At 42.9% G+C, this 19528-nt stretch overlaps 1 protein-coding gene across 1 annotated transcript in view; it reads left to right on the top strand.

The window, feature by feature from the left end:
- Nucleotides 1–19528, top strand: part of SORBS2 (sorbin and SH3 domain containing 2) — a 488340-nt gene that overhangs the window by 248496 nt on the left and 220316 nt on the right. The gene's annotated exons all lie outside the window — the stretch shown is intronic.

The following is a 19528-nucleotide window of genomic DNA, read 5'->3' as shown; positions in this document are numbered from 1 at the left end:
TTGTTAGTGCTATATAAATGTCTGTAACAATAATAATACATAAATATTATATTCTTTATTTCAATGCTGCACTTTCCTTTACTTCATTGCTGTACTTAATGTACTAGATTTAAAAGAAAGGTACACTCCAACTTGAAACATAGAACACTGTTTCAGACTTTATTAAAAACTGGTCTGTGGTTTCTGACCCTTCCCAGCCATTTCATGGGGTTTAGCTCTCTCGCTACTCCAACAATGAGAGCAAGAAGTGGAAATCTACATAATTGGTAAAAAAAGCATTTTTAAAAAAGCACATCTGAAAAATAGTGCGGCAAAAAAAGGGGAAAGCCTTTACCAAATCTGTTTGTTTAGCAATGTTTAATTTTCAGACTTTTAGTACTAAAAGTGTCCATCTAGCCCTAGACTGCCCTAGCTTCTCTTAGGCACATTGTCTGCTACTGTATGTAGGTAAAAGAGAAAATACAGTCTTTCTAAATAACATTTGCTTTCAAGGTAATAATTCTACGCAAATCACTGTGAGTATGTTTTAGCAGCCAGTTGGATGTTCTAGCCTTCCCCTCCCCCACCAAATAAAGACTTGTTGCTATTGTGGTTTTTTTTTGTAGACATAGTCCCTTACTCTATGTACCCAGGAGGACCACAGATAGTGGTAAAAACCTACAAGAGGCTATAAACAACAACTAAAATATTGGATGGTACTACTTTGAAAGTGTGTGGCCTATCAGCCTCATTCTTAAATGCCTGGTTTGCCATTAGTCACTCCCTTTCAAAACCACCAGTAAGTGATTCTCAATGTCAGCCATAAGCGCTATTAGAGTTCAGGCCTGTCTCAACAGGCTTTTTTCTGGTCAGATGGGTCCTGCGTTCCCATACAAGTCAATGGGAATGTAAAACCCCTATGAAACAGGTCAACTGCAGGTTAAATGCCCATGTCAATGAATTCGGAATGGTTCCAAGTCCAAAGCCCATTGACACAGGCCCTTAGGTTGTAAGCAAAATGCAAACAACAGAAAGTGAGTTACACCAAAGGATAAGTCCAGGGAAGACCTAACTAATGCTAAACCTGCTCTGTGCCGCATTCTAACCCTAATCTATGTAACCATGTAAAGCAAAAATCGCTGTACCTACCTTTTCTGCACCCGATCCGGTCCGGTCTCCAGCAACGGCTGCAGGAGAGGACCGACAACGGCTGTGAAAAAATGAATGGGAAGTGACATCACCCATAGACTTACTATGGGGCTTCTGTTGTCAAGTGCCTCTCTTGCACCCGCCTCCACATTGAAGCCGCCGCTGACAGCTCAGCGTGAGACCGGATCGGATCGGCTGCAGAATAGGTAAGTACAGTGATTTTTGCTTTACAAGGTTCTATAGATTAGGTTTAGAATGTGGCACAGAGCAGGTTTAGCGTTAGTTAGGATTTGGCTGGACTTATCCTTTAATAGATGGCCTCAAAATGTAAACTTATTCAGGAAAACTTTACCAAATTTCCCAAACCACATTTGTATAGCTCAACTGAGGAAATTATGTTTTGAGAACACAATGCAGACAGACAAAAAGAAGTACACTGTCTTTTTGAATAAAATCATTATCATTCATGCGAAAGTGTTTCATGTTCGACAACAGTATAATATAAAGAACAGAACATCCAAGCCATCATCTAAATAATTAACAAACCTCGTGCTCAGTTACCTTCGTGTTCCATAAAATATGTAAAAGCATCACAGTCTGTATGTGCTCTGTGAGTGCTGCAACTCTGCTCGCCAAGGAAGCCAGGAGGAATCAAAATAACTTAAGAGAAGGAATTTTAATGAATAGATTGCAGAGGCTCTAAATTTGGCCTGGCAGAAATCTCTGGTCCTTTGCCCAGTCTGTTGTATTAATACATCCAGAGAACTAGAATAAAAAGCCTCCATCACATGTCTAGTGTACCCTGTGGGTGATAGTCACCTTGACTTTCCTCACATAATAAATACACTAAATACAATTCTGACAGATAAGAGATGTTTATTGTGCCCATTATCACTACATAGTGAATGTTACGTTCACCCTATGACATTTACTGCAAACAGTTTGTCAATTTTAACAAAACCTGCTCATTCTTTGAATGACATGGTCCTCAGGTATATACAGTGCCTTGCGAAAGTATTCGGCCCCCTTGAACTTTGCAACCTTTTGCCACATTTCAGGCTTCAAACATAAAGATATAAAACTGTAATTTTTGTGAAGAATCAACAACAAGTGGGACTCAATCATGAAGTGGAACGAAATTTATTGGATATTTCAAACTTTGTTAACAAATAAAAAAACTGAAAAATTGGACATGCAAAATTATTCAGCCCCTTTACTTTCAGTGCAGCAAACTCTCTCCAGAAGTTCAGGGAGAATCTCTGAATGATCCAATGTTGACCTAAATGACTAATGATGATAAATAGAATCCACCTGTGTGTAATCAAGTCTCCGTATAAATGCACCTGCACTGTGATAGACTCAGAGGTCCGTTTAAAGCGCAGAGAACATCATGAAGAACAAGGAACACACCAGGCAGGTCCGAGATACTGTTGTGGAGAGGTTTAAAGCCGGATTTGGATACAAAAAGATTTCCCAAGCTTTAAAAATCCCAAGGAGCACTGTGCAAGCAATAATATTGAAATGGAAGTAGTATCAGACCACTGCAAATCTACGAAGACCTGGTCGTCCCTCTAAACTTTCAGCTCATACAAGGAGAAGACTGATCAGAGATGCAGCCAAGAGGCCCATGATCACTCTGGATGAACTGCAGAGATCTACAGCTGAGGTGGGAGACTCTGTCCATAGGACAACAATCAGTCGTATACTGCACAAATCTGGCCTTTATGGAAGAGTGGCAAGAAGAAAGCCATTTGTCGTTTAAAGTTTGCCACAAGCCACCTGGGAGACACACCAAACATGTGGAAGAAGGTGCTCTGGTCAGATGAAACCAAAATCGAACTTTTTGGCAACAATGCAAAACGTTATGTTTGGCGTAAAAGCAACACAGCTCATCACCCTGAACACACCATTCCCACTGTCAAACATGGTGGTGGCAGCATCATGGTTTGGGCCTGCTTTTCTTCAGCAGGGACAGGGAAGATGGATGGAGCCAAATACAGGACCATTCTGGAAGAAAACCTGATGGAGTCTGCAAAAGACCTGAGACTGGGATGGAGATTTGTCTTCCAACAAGACAATGATCCAAAACATAAAGCAAAATCTACAATGGAATGGTTCACAAATAAACATATCCAGGTGTTAGAATGGCCAAGTCAAAGTCCAGACCTGAATCCAATCGAGAATCTGTGGAAAGAACTGAAAACTGCTGTTCACAAACGCTCTCCACCCAACCTCACTGAGCTCGAGCTGTTTTGCAAGGAGAAATGGGCAAAAATTTCAGTCTCTCGATGTGCAAAACTGATAGAGACATACCCCAAGCGACTTACAGCTGTAATCGCAGCAAAAGGTGGCGCTACAAAGTATTAACTTAAGGGGGCTGAATAATTTTGCACGCCCAATTTTTCAGTTTTTTATTGTTAAAAAAGTTTGAAATATCCAATAAATTTCATTCCACTTCATGATTGTGTCCCACTTGTTGATTCTTCACAAAAAAATTACAGTTTTATATCTTTATGTTTGAAGCCTGAAATGTGGCAAAAGGTCGAAAAGTTCAAGTGGGCCGAATACTTTTGCAAAGCACTGTACAGTACTTGGCTTGAGCAGTTGCTGCCCCTAATGTTATTCCAGAGAAAGGTTCCTACAGGCATGTCAGTTTCAATGCACTGTTTAATTTGACGACTATGTGGCAAATGAGGTTTAATGTTCTTTAATGTAAAGTTGTGCAGTTGAGGGCTAAGAATATGCATGCATCATACATACTAGGCGAGTAGAACTGGGGGAATCCATAGCGGAGAAGGATCTGGGTGTTCTGGTAGATCATAAGTTTAATAATAGCATGCAATGCCAAGATGCGGTTTCCAAAGCTGAATTTATTCTCTCTTGAGAAGAGGAGATTAAGGGGGATATGATCAACATGTATAAATACATAAGGGGTCCATATAGTGAACTTGGTGTTGAGTTATTCACTTTAAGGTCAACACAGAGGAATAGGGGGCACTCTTTACGTCTAGAGGAAAAGAGTATTAATCCCCAAATATTGAAAGGTTTCTTCACAGTGCTTGTACTGAGCACCCAAGTGCTTCCCTGTGCAAAAGTAACCTGAAGAAATACAGTTTTTTTCCTCATTGGTGCCTCATTTACTTACTCAGCAGATGCGCTTCTACTGAGTATTAGCAGAGCCCGACACACCCCTTTCCTGACGAGTACCGAACTGGTGCTCGTCACAATGTAAGGTCTCCCCCCTCCCTGCTAGTCTCCGGGTGCGGTGCTGGAGACAGACAGTGTGATGAGTAGGAGATAAAGAGCACAATGTTTTTTTTTTTAAATATTCATTTTTATAATACAGTATTTTACAAGGTTACATTCGGAAAGCCAATATTCTGGGACACTTTGATCCAATATATCAGAACATTAGTGGAACATGAATAAGACAATACTTTCTGATATTTTGATAAACAATATAAATATTTCTTACCACCCGTTCATCAAAAACATCTATACTTAGGTAACCCTCATTTCGCTTGGGTAATAAAGTGTGCCCAAATACAAGACAAGACAAAATAAACAATAAAAAGATACTAGCTTTCAAAATTTTGCCCTTTGCTTGAAAGGTGAGAAATGAGATATGCAAGGGATGGAGGGTAGAGTTACCACATCACACGTAGGATGGGTTTTGACTGTATGGAGATTTATAGAGTTCATTAGAACAAATGGGGGAGATATGCCAAAGTGATCATAGCTAGACATAGAGGGAGGTGTATATTGGAGGCTGGAACAGAAATGTAACAGCAGGTGTATAGAAACATTTCCATCAGTCCCTATTACAGAACAGCTGGTTTGTGACTCCAGGACATTTTTATACTTTTATAATTGCAAAACTCAACCAATACAGAGTTTACAAATATTTGCACCTTATTTGTTAATGGATGTCCCGTGGGTAGGTTCTACAGTACCATATAGTGCATACCAGGCTGTCGAGACCGCGTGCACAAAATCACGAATAGATCTACCTGATTTTGCGCAGCCGAGCCACCCTGCCGCAGTATATCTGCGGTGGGCGGTCGGCAGGTGGTTAATGCAGAGTGTAGGCACTCTAATACAGAGGTGTTCTACTGGTCAGATCACCAAGTAAAAAAAGCCTAGAAAGCAAACGAATGCAACCACCACATCTAATGATTGATGAGCTGCAATATATTACAGCGGTCTTGGGTTTAATACCACTTTAAGAACACGTTCAGCTCTAGTAGAGTGCATATCATACAACAACAGTCCTACCGCCAGAAATCATTCTGACAGTTTGGAATGAATCAGAGCAGTGTTGAGTTCCATGGTTCTTTCTTCATGGATGCCACCGCTGGTTAAGTTACATTGTCTGGAAGAATAGCACTAATGCTGTCTCCACTAGCAGCCAGCAAACACTCCTGGAATGTGGTGTCCTTAATAATTTGTAGCTCTTTTGCTAAGCTGAGGTTGGAATCAAAGAAACTTTATCAAAACAGAACAAAAATGATTGGACTCGCTCTAGTTTTAGACAGCTTAAAAATATGTGGACGGTGTATTAATGAGCTTTCTGTGAATGCCAGGCATTTTGCTGATGCTCTTAAGAGCCCTGTGTGGCCTGAGATTCCATATGTGCACACTTTTATTTATATATTTAAGTATAGACACAGAGCAGTGATGGGCTACTTAAACATTTTTTTTAAACTTCTATGCAAATCTTAGATATGTGGATATAGTCAGTGTAGTAAAACATGCTAAAGTTATGTAGAAAGAGTTGTATTTTAAAGCGGCCCTGCTATTGCTGACTAGTTATCATTTGAAAACTATTTGTTTTGGAACCTTTCTTTTTTTATTTTTTTTACAATACTATAACATACTGTGTGGGGCCATTTCCAGATTTCTAGGGGACAAAACAAAAAATCGCCTAAGGCCTCCCTTCCAGAGGAGGCTCCAGACTTCCTTTATAAAAAAAAAAAAAAAACGTAAACCTATTTTCCTCGGTACTTCAGTAGTGTGTTTGTTGAGGAACATGTCATGTCATCTCAACGGGCAGTTTTATTACATGATGAAGGGCTTGCTGATACCAGGTGTTAATGTTGCCCTTAGAATATATTTGATCATTTACATCACTAGCTGTTCAGGAGAGAGGTCGTTCAGCAAATTGGCACCGATAAAGATGATCCATGAAAGGTCAAGTGCTCTTTGCCTACTGGCTATCGGGAACAGTGTCCTCAAGATGATACAGTTTGAGTTAGGCAGCCCATAGATTATGCAATTTTCTTTCCTTCCATCATGGGTGGTCGATTTCCCCATCAACACAGTCAGCTCTGGGGGAATGCCTCCCATGGTGCTATTGTGTTCTGCCGGTGGATGGGGCACGGGGAGCCTTTCTGGCCAGCAGAACACAGTGATTATTGGTAGCGGCATGTAAAAAATCCAACAGGCTAGTACACAAGTCAAAAAATGGACCAGCCTGCCCATCGATGGTCTGCTGAACCGGCCTAGATTCGATCCTTCTATGGCCAACTTAAGTTAAAGATTTTGCAGATGCTAAGTCCAGGAAGAAAGACTTTTTGTAAATATTGTAGTGCGATGCATAACTGTGTTGTATGATATTCCAGTTCTAATTACCTGGGTAATATGTATTCTTGCAGGCAATAAAATCAAATTCTTCTGAGGAACCAACATATATTTTTTAGAACAAATGTGGTTTCGGTTTGTTTCAATTCACATTTTTATTTGTCATATAATTTAATTTCTGTGTTGAGGCCCCCCCGAACATGAAGTGCCCCAGGCCCCCCAAGGTCTAAATCCAGTGTTCTGCTGAAAACTCCAACTTGCCAAAATTCCCAACCATGTCACTTCTGGTGAATCTCCAGCAGCAATAATTGCAGATTTTGACGAGTTGGCTGTTTTGACAGAACATTACGTAAGGAGGAAAAAAGGTGTCGCTGCATGTTGTTGGGTTTTAGTGGGCAGACTAACAATGTTCACTTATTTGTGTACTGTAGTGTATATGCTGCTGGTGTTCTGTGAAAACTGCCAAGTCGCCAAAATCTGCAATCATTACTGCTGGAGAGCAGGGGCGTACCTGGAGAATTTGGCACCCGGGGCGGATTCTGTATCTGGCACCCCCCGCGTGCAGGCGATGAACCGCACATTGACATGTAGCGCCTCCACGCACTGCAGCCCGGAACCCAAAAGAATCCTCCTCCCTCTGCTCTCCCCAGTGACCAGGCCCCTCCTCCTCTGCAAAAACGGCACCGATTGACCTGAGGCGCCAGACAGAAATACATGTAACTGGCAGTGGCACTTACTGTGTTCTACTGCCAGTGGTGTCACTAGGGTTGGTGTCACCTGGTGAAGTAAACCATGGTGTCCCTACCCCCCCCCCCAAAAAAAATGTTTTCCTGTTTTCTGAAAGCGCGCCAAAGATGCCGCATGCGAGACTTTTGGTGCCCTTTCAGAAAATGCAGAAAAAAACGCACAACCTAAAAAATCTATACGACTGCAGTAATAACTGTGAGTAAAATGTAGGAAGACCCCCTTTACATTACACAGTCCCCGTACCCCTGGACCCCTTTACATTACACAGCCCCCGTACCCCTGGGCCCCTTTACATTTCACAGCCCCCACCCCCCCATGGAACCCTTTACATTACTCAGCTCCCGTCCCCCCAAGGAACCCTTTACATTACACAGCCCCCACCCCCCCATGGAACCCTTTATGTTACACAGACCCCGCCCCCCAATAGAACCCCTTACATTACACAGCCCCACCCTCCCCATAGAACCCTTTACATTATACAGCCCCTGCCCCCACCCATAGAACCCTTTACATTACCCAGTCCCCCCAATAGAACCCTTAACATTACACAGCCCCCCCAATAGAACCCTTTACATTACACAGCCCCCACCCCCCCATAGAACCCTTTACATTACACAGCCCCCGCCGCCCCTCAATAGAACCCTTTACATTACACAGCCCCCGCGCCCCCCTCAATAGAACCCTTTACATTATACAGCCCCCCAATAGAACCCCTTTACAATACTAAACCCCTGCCAATAGAACTCCTTTACAATACAAAGCCCCCTCAATATAACTCCTTTACATTACAAACCCCCCCAATAGAACCCCTTTACAATACAAAGCCCCCCCCAATAGAACCCCTTTACAATCCAAACCCCGCCCAATAGAACCCCTTTACAATACAAACCCCCCCAATAGAACCCCTTTACAATACAACCCCCCCCAACAGAACCCCTTTACAATACAACCCCCCCAATAGAACCCCTTTACAATACAACCCCCCCAATGGAACCCCTCTACAAAGCAACCTCCCCCCCAATAGAACCCCTTTACAATACAAACCCCCCCCAATAGAACCCCTTTACAATGCAGACCCCCCCCCCCCAATAGAACCCCTTTACAATACAAGCGCCCCTCCCCCTCCCTCCTACCTTATTAGGAGGAGAGCAGAGGAGGAGGAACTGTTTAAAGCAGAAAATGGGAGAGAGACTCACCATCACACTCACGAGCTCTGAATACACAGTGGTCAGCGGGAACTGTCGAAGTTAACTGTGCTAGTTAACTTTGAGGGGGGACAGAACCTTCAAATAAGTGTTTGTAACTCAGGACACTTGGAAGAATGTATAATTTACAGATTATGATTATCCCCTCAAATGCTATAGGAATTTCTTTCTTAAAGCCTAAGTTTAAAAAAATAAAAATCAGCACCAGGGACATTACTATCAATTTGACACATCCCTTGTGCTGCTTTCTCGTGCTTTAGTTGAAATCTTCCACCACCGATCTTCCTCTCTACCTTCAGATCCGTAATCTTCTGGTGCCCTGGGGGTTGATAGAGCTGAGGGACCTCCTCTATTCATAGAAGCTTTTCTATAGTTTTTATGATTGAAATACAATCTATGAATGGAGGACAGGTGGGTGAATGACAGGTCCACCTCCTCCATTCATAGATCTTTCTACTGGCTATTCTACAAATCGTTATCTTTAATATAATGGCAAAAATATGGAAGGGCAAGCATCTTAAATGTGAAAGCTACATAAAAAAGATACTGCAAAATTTACTTAAAATATGTGTTCGCTGTAAATACACTATACTTTAACTTTTTGTTTTCAACGATGTCATTTTCACCATACTAATTTTCTACATTGTAACTCATAGATACTGCAGACTTTATTCTGGGGGGCTTGTCAAGTACACAGGAGCAAAAACATCTGCTCCTGGGATACAGAACAAGTCATTTTGACTACCATGCCTGTGTAGTATACCTAAGGACCACAACTGGTTTAAACCCAATTTTATTCACTTGTATTTATTACTGCAGTCAGGCTATATATACAGAAATAAGTATGCTCCTCCTTTTAGTTTTGTTTTTTTTTAGTAACTATGTACTGCAGTATGGATTAAAATACCCTTTGCTAGCATCACGTTGGAGAATTGGACCGGTGCTGTTACACATAACTCTCCTATACAATGCAGCAGTCTGGATTTATATTGCTCTGACACACCACCTTGCACACTGCTGTAAAAAAAAAAAAAAAAAAAAAACAGTGCTGCCCAGGAAGCATGAGCATTGTTGATTGAAGCAATGTGCACGGGAAGAATTGTAAACCATTGTAGACTAAAACCATTGCATTTAGTAGCTATAGTGCTGCCTAGTTTTCTTTAATTTACCTGCATTTCCATTTATTGTTTAACACCTCTTCGCTGTTTCTGCACATATGATGGGCATTCCCAGTTTTGACTGGTTCAGTTACTGGTGAGGGATTCATATTATGGATTACATATAGCAGCAGTGTTAATTTTTTCATTTAATTTCAATTTCGTTTTAGTCATAGTCTTTTGACTAAAATGCCATTTTAGTTTTAGTCGTATTTTAGTTATTTAAATTGTTTTAATAGCCTTTTAGTCTACTAAAATCTCCAGTACATTTTTGTTGACTACAATATTTTAGTCAACTAAAATCGAATGGGTTTAGTTAAATTGTAATGCAAAGTATTTCTCTAGAATTTGCAAACTCATTATCTACTCCTGGAATAAAAAAAGATCGGTATGAGGAAGCCTGTAATGCACAGTGAGTGCCCTGGATGGTCTGAGGAGGCCTGTCATTCACAGTGGAGAGTGCTCTGGATGGTCTGAGGAGACCTGTAATGCACACAGTACTTTGGACGGTGGTCTAGAAAGCCTGTAATGCACACAATGCTCTGGACAGTGGTCTGAGGAGGCCTGTAATTGACAGTGGGGAGTGCTCTGGATGGTCTGAGGAGGCCTGTAATGCACACAGTGCTCTGGTTGGTCTAAGGAGGCCTGTAATGCACACAGTTCTTTGGACGGTGGTCTAGAAAGCCTGTAATGCACACAATGCTCTGGACAGTGGTCTGGGGAGGCCTGTAATTGACAGTGGGGAGTGCTCTGGATGGTCTGAGGAGGCCTGTAATGCACACAGTGCTCTGGTTGGTCTAAGGAGGCCTGTAATGCACACAGTTCTTTGGACGGTGGTCTAGAAAGCCTGTAATGCACACAGTGCTCTGGACAGTGGTCTAAGGAGGCCTGTAATTGACAGTGGGGAGTGCTCTGGATGGTCTGAGGAGGCCTGTAATGCACACCGTGCTCTGGTTGGTCTAAGGAGGCCTGTAATGCACACAGTTCTTTGGACGGTGGTCTAGAAAGCCTGTAATGCACACAGTGCTCTGGACAGTAGTCTAAGGAGGCCTGTAATGCTGCACACAGTGCTCTGGACGGTCGTCTGAGGAGGCCTGTAATGCTGCAAAGTACTAAGCATGATCAAGTGTAGAAGAAAGTGACCGCACTCCGAAAATTCAAATCAAAAGATTTATTCTTCATCAAATACATCAAAAATCGAACTGTGAGACATGGGACAAAAGAAGGTAGACGCGTTTCACGACACAAGAGGTCGCTTACTCATTACCACAATTTTCAGAGTGCGGTCACTTTCCTATACACTTGATCAGTTTACCGGATGACGGATCCGACCTGCACCTGAAATGATCTCACCTGGAGCGGTCACACCTGTGTTTGGATTTCAGACAAAGTACTAAGCATGCCATGTCACTAAGCATGCTTTGGTCATTACCTTGCTTGCTGGGAGGGGAAACACTCATGGACTTTACAAGCGGAGCTCCGAGGAAAGTTCATGCGGGTAAACGTCACTCCCCCACATTTTTGTTACAGTTTTTGTTGATTTATGAAATTTGGAATTGATTTTCGCCATAGTTTTTGCCCATTGATTACATTTTTAAGAACGTTTTCGTCACTGGAAACATGCCAATGATGAAAAGATTTTGTCAAAGAAAATAACACTGTTTCACAGTTTTTAGAGCACATACAGTATTTTTGGACAAAATTAAAGTTTTTTAAGTTTATTAAAGGAAACCCCCTGGTTGAAAGGTGTTTTCTAACAGGGTTGGAAAACTTGTTTATAAATTGTTCTAGGGCAGAGATATGCAAACTGTGGCCCTCCAGCTGTTGCAAAACCAGTCCCATCATGCCTTCATGCCTCTGCCTCTAGGTGTCATGCTTGTGGCTGGTAGAGTCTTGCTATGCCTCATGGGACTTGTAGTTCTGCAACAGCTGGAGGGCCACAGTTTGCATATTCCTGTTCTAGAGACTTTTTGAGCCCTAGCATTGATTGGTGGGTGTCTAGGAGGAAGTGTGTTGGAAAGGTCTCAGTGAACAGATACCTTCTCATGCGGCAAGATCTATCTTTAGCCGCTATGTAGACCATCTCTCCTAGCATGAGGCCCACACAGTACTTATTGTTACCATCGAAAAAAACATGAGAGAATGAAAAGACTCCAGTCAGGAGAGAAGTGAGCACAAATGACCTAAATTTGTTATGGGGGATTAGGAGCCACCTAGCATTCAAATAAAAGCTCCAAGTAAGTGAGTTAGTTGTGTTTGTCTCCTGTAGTATGGTGATCTTCCCCTAATGAAATATGAGCTCTGGTAGTTTGCAAAGAACGTGACAATAATTCCCTGTGCTAGCAAACACACAAGTAAAGAAGGATAAAGCACTGTAACATTTTTGCAGTTGTCAAAAGAGAAGAGGTCGTAAGTACTGGTATAAAGACAAGGAAGTAAAGTCTTGGCATCTGTTCACAAATGCCGTTGTGGTCACACAGGTTGGGAGCACAGCTGCAAGTGCACTCAGAGGACAAGGGTGATTTAACTTTCACCCAGGATTCACTCATTTGCAAGGATCTTTGGTGAAAGATGTATTATACTATATGCAATAGCATTGAGACTCCTTAGAAGCATATCCATATTGTATTATACTATATGCAATAGCATTGAGACTCCTTAGAAGCATATCCATATTATTTCATATGTAGGTAACATTTTTATTTTCAATGATTTTTATTGGTTTTTAGAAAATCAATAACAAAAGTATATAAAAGTCAGCAGTCAGAGCAGCGTATAACTCTTGTGACAAATGGATACAGAAATAAAACTAAATATAAAACTGTGGAGAGTATCGTATTGGTACGAACAGGATATCATGGAACACAGTAACATATCATCAGGGAGGTAAAGAGCAAAACCAGCGGGTATCGATGGGTGTTATATCTGAGTGTATCAGAGGGTAACATCACAAAGAAGGAGGTAACAGATGTCATGATGGATCAGTGTAATATTTGCTTTCCATCCATGGCTGCCAACCAGTGGTGTATTTTGGTTTTGTGCTGCCCTAGGCAAGACTAAAATTGGGCACCCCCCTCCCCCTCCTATGTAAATTTGCCCCACTCCTTCCTTTTTCATGGATGTGACTCCCTTCAAAATTGAAGGACTACAAGTCCCAGCATGAACCCCTGAGATCTTACCAGAAGGGGGTGAGAGGGGGTGGGAGAGAGAGAGGGGAGTGGGTGAGGGAGGGCGAGAGAGAGAGGAGGGATGAGAGAGAGGGGGTGGGTGACGGAGGGAGGGAGAGAGAGGGAGGGGTAAGAGAGAGAGGGGGGTAAGAGAGAGAGGGGGGGTAAGAGAGAGGGGGGATACGAGAGGGGATTAGAGACAAAGAGAGCAGGGGGGATGAGAGAGACAAAGTGGGGGGATGAGAGATAGAGAAAGAGAGGGAGATGTGAGGGAGAGGGGGTGAGAGAGAGGGGGGATGAGAGAGTGAGAGAGGGGATGAGAGAGAGAGGGGGTGAGAGAGAGAGGGGGTGAGAGAGAGAGAGAGGGGGGGTGAGAGAGAGAGGGGGGTTGGGAGAGAGAGGGAGAGAGAGAGAGAGAGGAGGGGTGAGGGAGAGAGAGAAAGGGGAGGTAAAAGAGAGAGGTGAGAGAAAGAGAGTGGGGGTGAGAGAGGCAGCTCTAGCAATCAGTGGCCAATAGAGTCTAAGGTGGAGGGGGGCAGCTTTTTTGACGCCCCCCTGCAAAGTGCCGCCCTAGGCCTGGGCCTTGTCGGCCTAGGCCAATATACAGCACTGCTGCCAACGTGTATAAAAGAAGGTACTTTTGGAGATGGAGTACGAATATGTTTTTACGTGTGAAAATTGGAGATTTACTAGGTGGAGTACTTCCAGGTGGAAGGGTGAGGTAGGCTGTGCCCAGTGTCTGGCAAGAACAGTTTTAGCTGGTAGTAGTATGTGAGACGTCACTAATCTCAAATGAGAGGGAATACGGTCCAAGCCCAAGTATAGGATAGCCAAGGCTGGGTCTGGGGTAGTAATTATGCCAATGGTATCAGAGAGGATCTCAAATATCTTTCTCCAAAAACTAGTGATACTTTTACAATATGTAGGTTACATTTGAGGACTGGCTGCTCATGTCCACTGTGCTACATAGGACAGCACTAACAGCCACCCCCTTAACTATACTCTCTGGGCTGAGCTCTGCCCCCCAAACATAGATGTTCCTCCTAGTATGGCCACTCACACATCTGCACTCCTGTGCTATCCACGAATGGGCATTCCAAGCAAGTAACTAAAGACATTTGAAATGCATACAGTTTATGTGAACTGATTTACTTGCCAAAATATTTGTCATTCTGTTCTGTAAGTCTTGTAATTCCAAAGGATACATCTAAAAGGTGCTGGGACTTCATTGCTTAACCACTTGCCGACCCACGCCCGACTATATACGGCGGCGGTCAGCCCCTCCCAGGCAAAGTGATGTACCGGTACGTCACTAGCCTGGGAGCCAATAGGGGGCGAGCGCGCGCCACCGGAGGCGCGCCCCCGCTCGTTCACTAAGCGGCCTGCGCGTGTCCGCCGGTCACTCGCGATCGTCGGGTGGAGAGGGAGAAAAGCAAGCGGCTAATGTAAACAAAGCTGCCTGTCATTCTCCCCTGTGTAAAAGCACAGATCATACGGTCTTGCTATGTAGGACCGTTGATCTCTGCTGTTACACACACAGCCACATCCAATCACAGTTAGAAGCACGCCCCTAAAGCCCGTACACACGCACCGATTGTTGGCCGCAAATTTTCGGCCAACGTCCGATTGGCCGATTATCGGCTTGTTAGTATGATGCTTCCGACAACCGACTGCGACTTTTCGGCCGAACAAAATCTGGTGTGCAGGCTATAAAATTTTTGTTGGCCAACAACAGAACGGCCGATTGTTCGTCAGTCAATACAGATTTCGGCCGACAAAAATGTGATGATCAAGACTGGGCATGCTCAGTGAAGAAAAAACACACGAAAAGTAGACCAGAACATGACATCACTTCTGCAGTTGGTTGTTGTTGGCCGACAAAATTCGTGTGCAGTCTAGAGCACATTTCAACCAACACAACAACACTGGACAAAAGACGGCCGATCGGTCGGCCAACAATCGGTGCGTGTGTACGGAGCTCTAGGGACACACTTAACCCCTCCCTCTCCAATAAAGTTAACCCCTTCCCTCCCAGTGTAATTTTTACAGTAACAGTGCATATGTATAGCACTGATTACTGTAGTACCCCCAAAGTGTCAAAAATGTCAGTCAAGGGTCCGATCTCTCCGCCGCAATGTCGCAGTCCCGCCAAAAAAATTGCAGATCGCTGCCATTACTCGTTAAAAAAAAAAAAACAATAAAAATGACAAAAATCTTTCCCTTAGATAGTAAACGCAATAACTTTTGCGCAAACTAATCAAAATATGCTTTTTGCGATTTTTTTTTTTTTTTTTTTTACCAAACATATGTAGCAGAAAACAAATTGGCCTAAAATGTTAAAAAATTTTGATTTTCACATTTTTTTGGGGGGGAATTTAAAAAAAAATGTGAAAAATATTGTTATTTTTGCAAAATTGTCGCTCTTTTTTTGTTTATAGCGCATGATCAAAAAATCGCACAGGTGATCAAATACCACCAAAAGAAAGCTCTGTTTGTGGTAAAAAAAGGACGTCAAATTTGTTTGGGTGCAGCGTCCCACGACCTCGCAATTGTCCGTTAAAGTCACGCAGTGCCGAATCGCAAAATAGGCCCTGGTCAGGAAAGGGGTAAAATCTTCCGGGGCTTAAGTGGTTAATAATACAGAGTAGTGTAGGAAAATAATACATTCAAAAAGCTTGCTGTCTGTAGTTGGCCAGCTCACATGCAACCAATGCTATACTCTAATACACATGTGTCAAACACAAGGCCCGTGGGCAGAATCCAGCCCTCCAGGTCATTTCATGTGGCCTTCGCATGTCTTCTGCAGCTGTGGCACCTCCCTCATCTTCGTCCCCACCTTGTTTCAGCATTCGACAGCATAGAAGATGACAGAACTCCTCCTACAGATCCTGAACCTCTCTGTGCACTTGCAGCACCCCCTGGTCTCCTCATTTAGCAGACTCTGGCAACTGGCTCCAGCCCTCCTCTAGTCCTCCTCCAGACCCTGCACTTTCTGCTTCACAGCCTCTTTCCGGCAGCAGGACAAGGGGAGTGCACTCTGATGTAAGGGAGGATGAAGGACTTCTGATGGGGGGGGAGCTCTTGACATCTCTTATAATTATTTTGAGAATAATACAATTTTATGTCAGTTGGTCAGTTGAAAAGGAGGGTCGCACACCACTGATATCATCCATAAGAAACTATTTTGGAGACTGCTCAGACAGAATACCATGGCAGAACCGGTTTCTTGTACATGATACCAGCGGTGTGCAAGCCTCCTTTTCAGACTTGCATCACTTGCTACAGAGGTGCCAGTTGGCACCATGCCGGTCTGCATCTGCCCTTTACAGCTTAAGTTTTCAGTTATTAATAAAACCAGTAATAATTGAATACAGAGGCACTTATTTAATATGATATAGAGTAAATACATTTATATAGTCTTACAGATACAAACAGCCCTTTGAGGGCAACCATAATTCTGCTGTGGCCCGTGAATAAATTGAGTGTGACACCCCTGCTCTAATGGGTACCCGGGAGCATTAATCAGAGCTTAAACTAAAAGGAGCGCCAGACCAAATTTATTATGTATTCCAAAACATTTTGAAGTTGTTTCACTGGCATAATTCTGCTTCATATAACTTCTTTGCAAGCCCTAATATTTAATGCCTGGCATTTGCTTCATGAGTCCATTTAAACACTTGCAAGCATTACTGAGCCCTGATGAAAGAGCATGTTTTGCTTTCAAAACACGTTGGCTGTTTTGTGTATTATTAAAGCTGTCTCAAATTCCTTTGTGATTTTGGTCTGGCGCTCCTACTTTTGGTTTAAGGTTTGAGTCTTGCCTCTGCCACGCTTCATAATTAAGAAGGTGGCACCACAGCTTCTTGTTTCAGGTGTCACCTGGTTGTTCAATAATTATTAAGACAGCAGTGTGATGATCAATATCCAAAAATATTTTGCACTGAGCCCCTGTGCAACTGCTGCAATACAAATCCTGGATATGGAATAAACGATACAAATGTACAAATAGTGCTCTATTCCTTTAAAAGTGGTGATCAACTGTGATCCCATCAATAAAGTGGCTTATGAAAAGCAATAAAATGAAAAGCAATATAGTGGTCACATGTTAGTAAATCAATAAAGTGGCTTACGAAAAGCAATAGAATGAAAAGCGATATAGTGGTCACATGTTAGTAAATCAATAAAGTGAAATATGAAAAGCGATATAGTGGTGACATGTGAAAAAACAATCTAAAGGGAAAAAAAACATATATGTGCACTGTTCCTTTCACAGAAACCTAAAATAGGTGTAACCTATTGCGGAGATATATATATATATATATATATATACATATATATACGGTGCAAGTGCAGTAAATACTGTGCCAAGTGCAGTGAGAATCAAAAAGTGAAAAACAATCAATACATATTTTATTTATTTAATTTCATTTTATTTATTTATTTATTTATTGATTGTTTTTCACTTTTTGATGCTCCCTGCACTTGCACCGTATATTTATATATCCGTAATAGGTTACACCTAATTTGGTTTTCTGTGAAAGGAACAGTGCGTATATATTTATATATATATTTTTCTTTTTTTCACGTTTATTCACATGTGACCACTGTATGCTTTTTATTTTATTCCTTTTCATATGTCACTTTATTGATTTAGTCACATGTGACCACTATATTGCTATTCATTTTATTGCTTTTCATATGTCACTTGAATGAATGGGATCAGATCACAAGTGATCACCACTTTTAAAGGAACAGCGCACTATTTGTATATTTGTTGCAGTGAGATGATGCAAATTATTTGTCCAATGAACAGGCCGGTAACATGGAAAGCTAAAAAAGGAAATTGTAGTGTTCCCTGCCAAGCAATGCATTGGGGCAGAGATGTGTAAGTTACACAACTAACTGAACAGAATAACAAATATTTGGCAACTCAATATTTAATGCCTATAGCCATAAGAAATGGTTAGACAGTCAGGCAAGGTGTGTTATTCCTAGAGGCCAACATTCTGCCAACAGAGGGCACTACTTGAGATCAAGTTTTTACCCTGCGACAAGGAAAGAAGAGCCCTTACCCTGGGGCTTCCACAATTAGGTAGACCATGATATTGCAGCAGCAGTTACCTGTTTGCTAAAAAGGGGGTTGTTGTAAGCCAGGGGTGTCAAACTCTATTTCATCGTGGGCCGAATCAGCATTATGGTTAATCTCAAAGGGTCGGTTGTAACTAGATGTCCAGAGCACCCCTTTCCCCTTCAACATCAGAAGTCAAGAGTCCCCCACCCTCCCTTACATCACAGTGCCCCCCCCCCCACCTTGTGCGGCTATCGGGATGAGGCTGGGGGCAGAGCTGGAAAGCAGAAAGTGCAGGGTCTGAAGAAGGACCAGAGGAGGGCTGGTGTCAGCTGCCGGAGTCTGCTGAATGCTGAGACAAGGGGAGCTGCACAAAGAAGCACAGGATCTGTAGGAGGAATTTTGACCTCTCTGCTGCCAACTGCTGAGCCAAGGTGGGGGCAGAGGCAAGGGGGGTACCGCAGCTGCAGGAGAGGTGTGAGGAAAACTTGAAATGGCTTGGCCGGACAGGTTTGTCCCATCACCTTGTGTTTGACACATGGTTTGTAAGGAATATGGAGTTGATAGACATTAGAGGTTTGGCAGCTTTATGATTTTTCCTCTCCTGCATTCAGTAGCGATATACTATACGTAGATTTGTTTAAGCACTTCCGGATCGCCCACTGTGTATTTACATCGGTACTTTGACGTGATAGCTGCCATAACCTCAGTATTTTTCTACATGGTCGGCGGTCCTCCTTCACAAAAAAGTAGTCCCAGCAGCGCATTCGCCACGGGATCACTTTTATGGGTGGCAGGAGAGGTGCCCACTCCCCTCCCACCGCTTCCCGGTCATTTTCCCCACTTACTGGAGCTGCCAGTAGCGAGGGAAACGATCCATTCCAGTCCCAGGCAGGAAGTCAAGTGAGGTCAAGATGGCCCTCCCTCGACTCTATGGCCTTGGAGTACTGAAGCGTCATACATCACTTACGCCCAATGGCCCATTTTTTTTTCTTGCACAAAAAAATTACTTTTTTTTTTTGCTTTTAAGTGTAGATGTGACCGCCTTTTTGACCCCAGATCTCACATTAAAGAGGACCTTTCCTGCTTATTTCTATTGCAAGGGATGTTTACATTCCTTGTAATAGAAATAAAAGTGATAAAATATATATTTTTTAACCACTTGCCGACCGCCCCATGCAGATTTACTGCGGCAGGGTGGCTTGGTTGCGCATAATCACGTACATCAACGTGATTATGTGCACGCGGTTTTTTAGGCGTTGATTAAACACAGGCAGACCGCAGGAGGAGCGGGCTCGATTGCCGCCGGCCTCCTGCAGTCTTCGACAATACTGACAGGAAAGACGTCTGGAATGTAAACAATGCAAGACGGCTCTCCTGTCAGAGAGGCAGGGAAAGATCATGTGATTCAGCTAAGCTAAATCACAGATCTCTCTCTGCCTCTGTTCAATCTTCCCCCCCCCCCCACAGTTATAA

This window comes from Pelophylax lessonae (genome assembly GCF_965119305.1).
Source record: "Pelophylax lessonae genome assembly, chromosome: 1".
In the NCBI taxonomy this organism is placed as follows: Eukaryota; Metazoa; Chordata; class Amphibia; order Anura; family Ranidae; genus Pelophylax; species Pelophylax lessonae.
The sequence above is the reverse complement of the archived record's forward strand: the minus strand, read 5'-3'. Positions and strand labels throughout refer to the sequence as shown.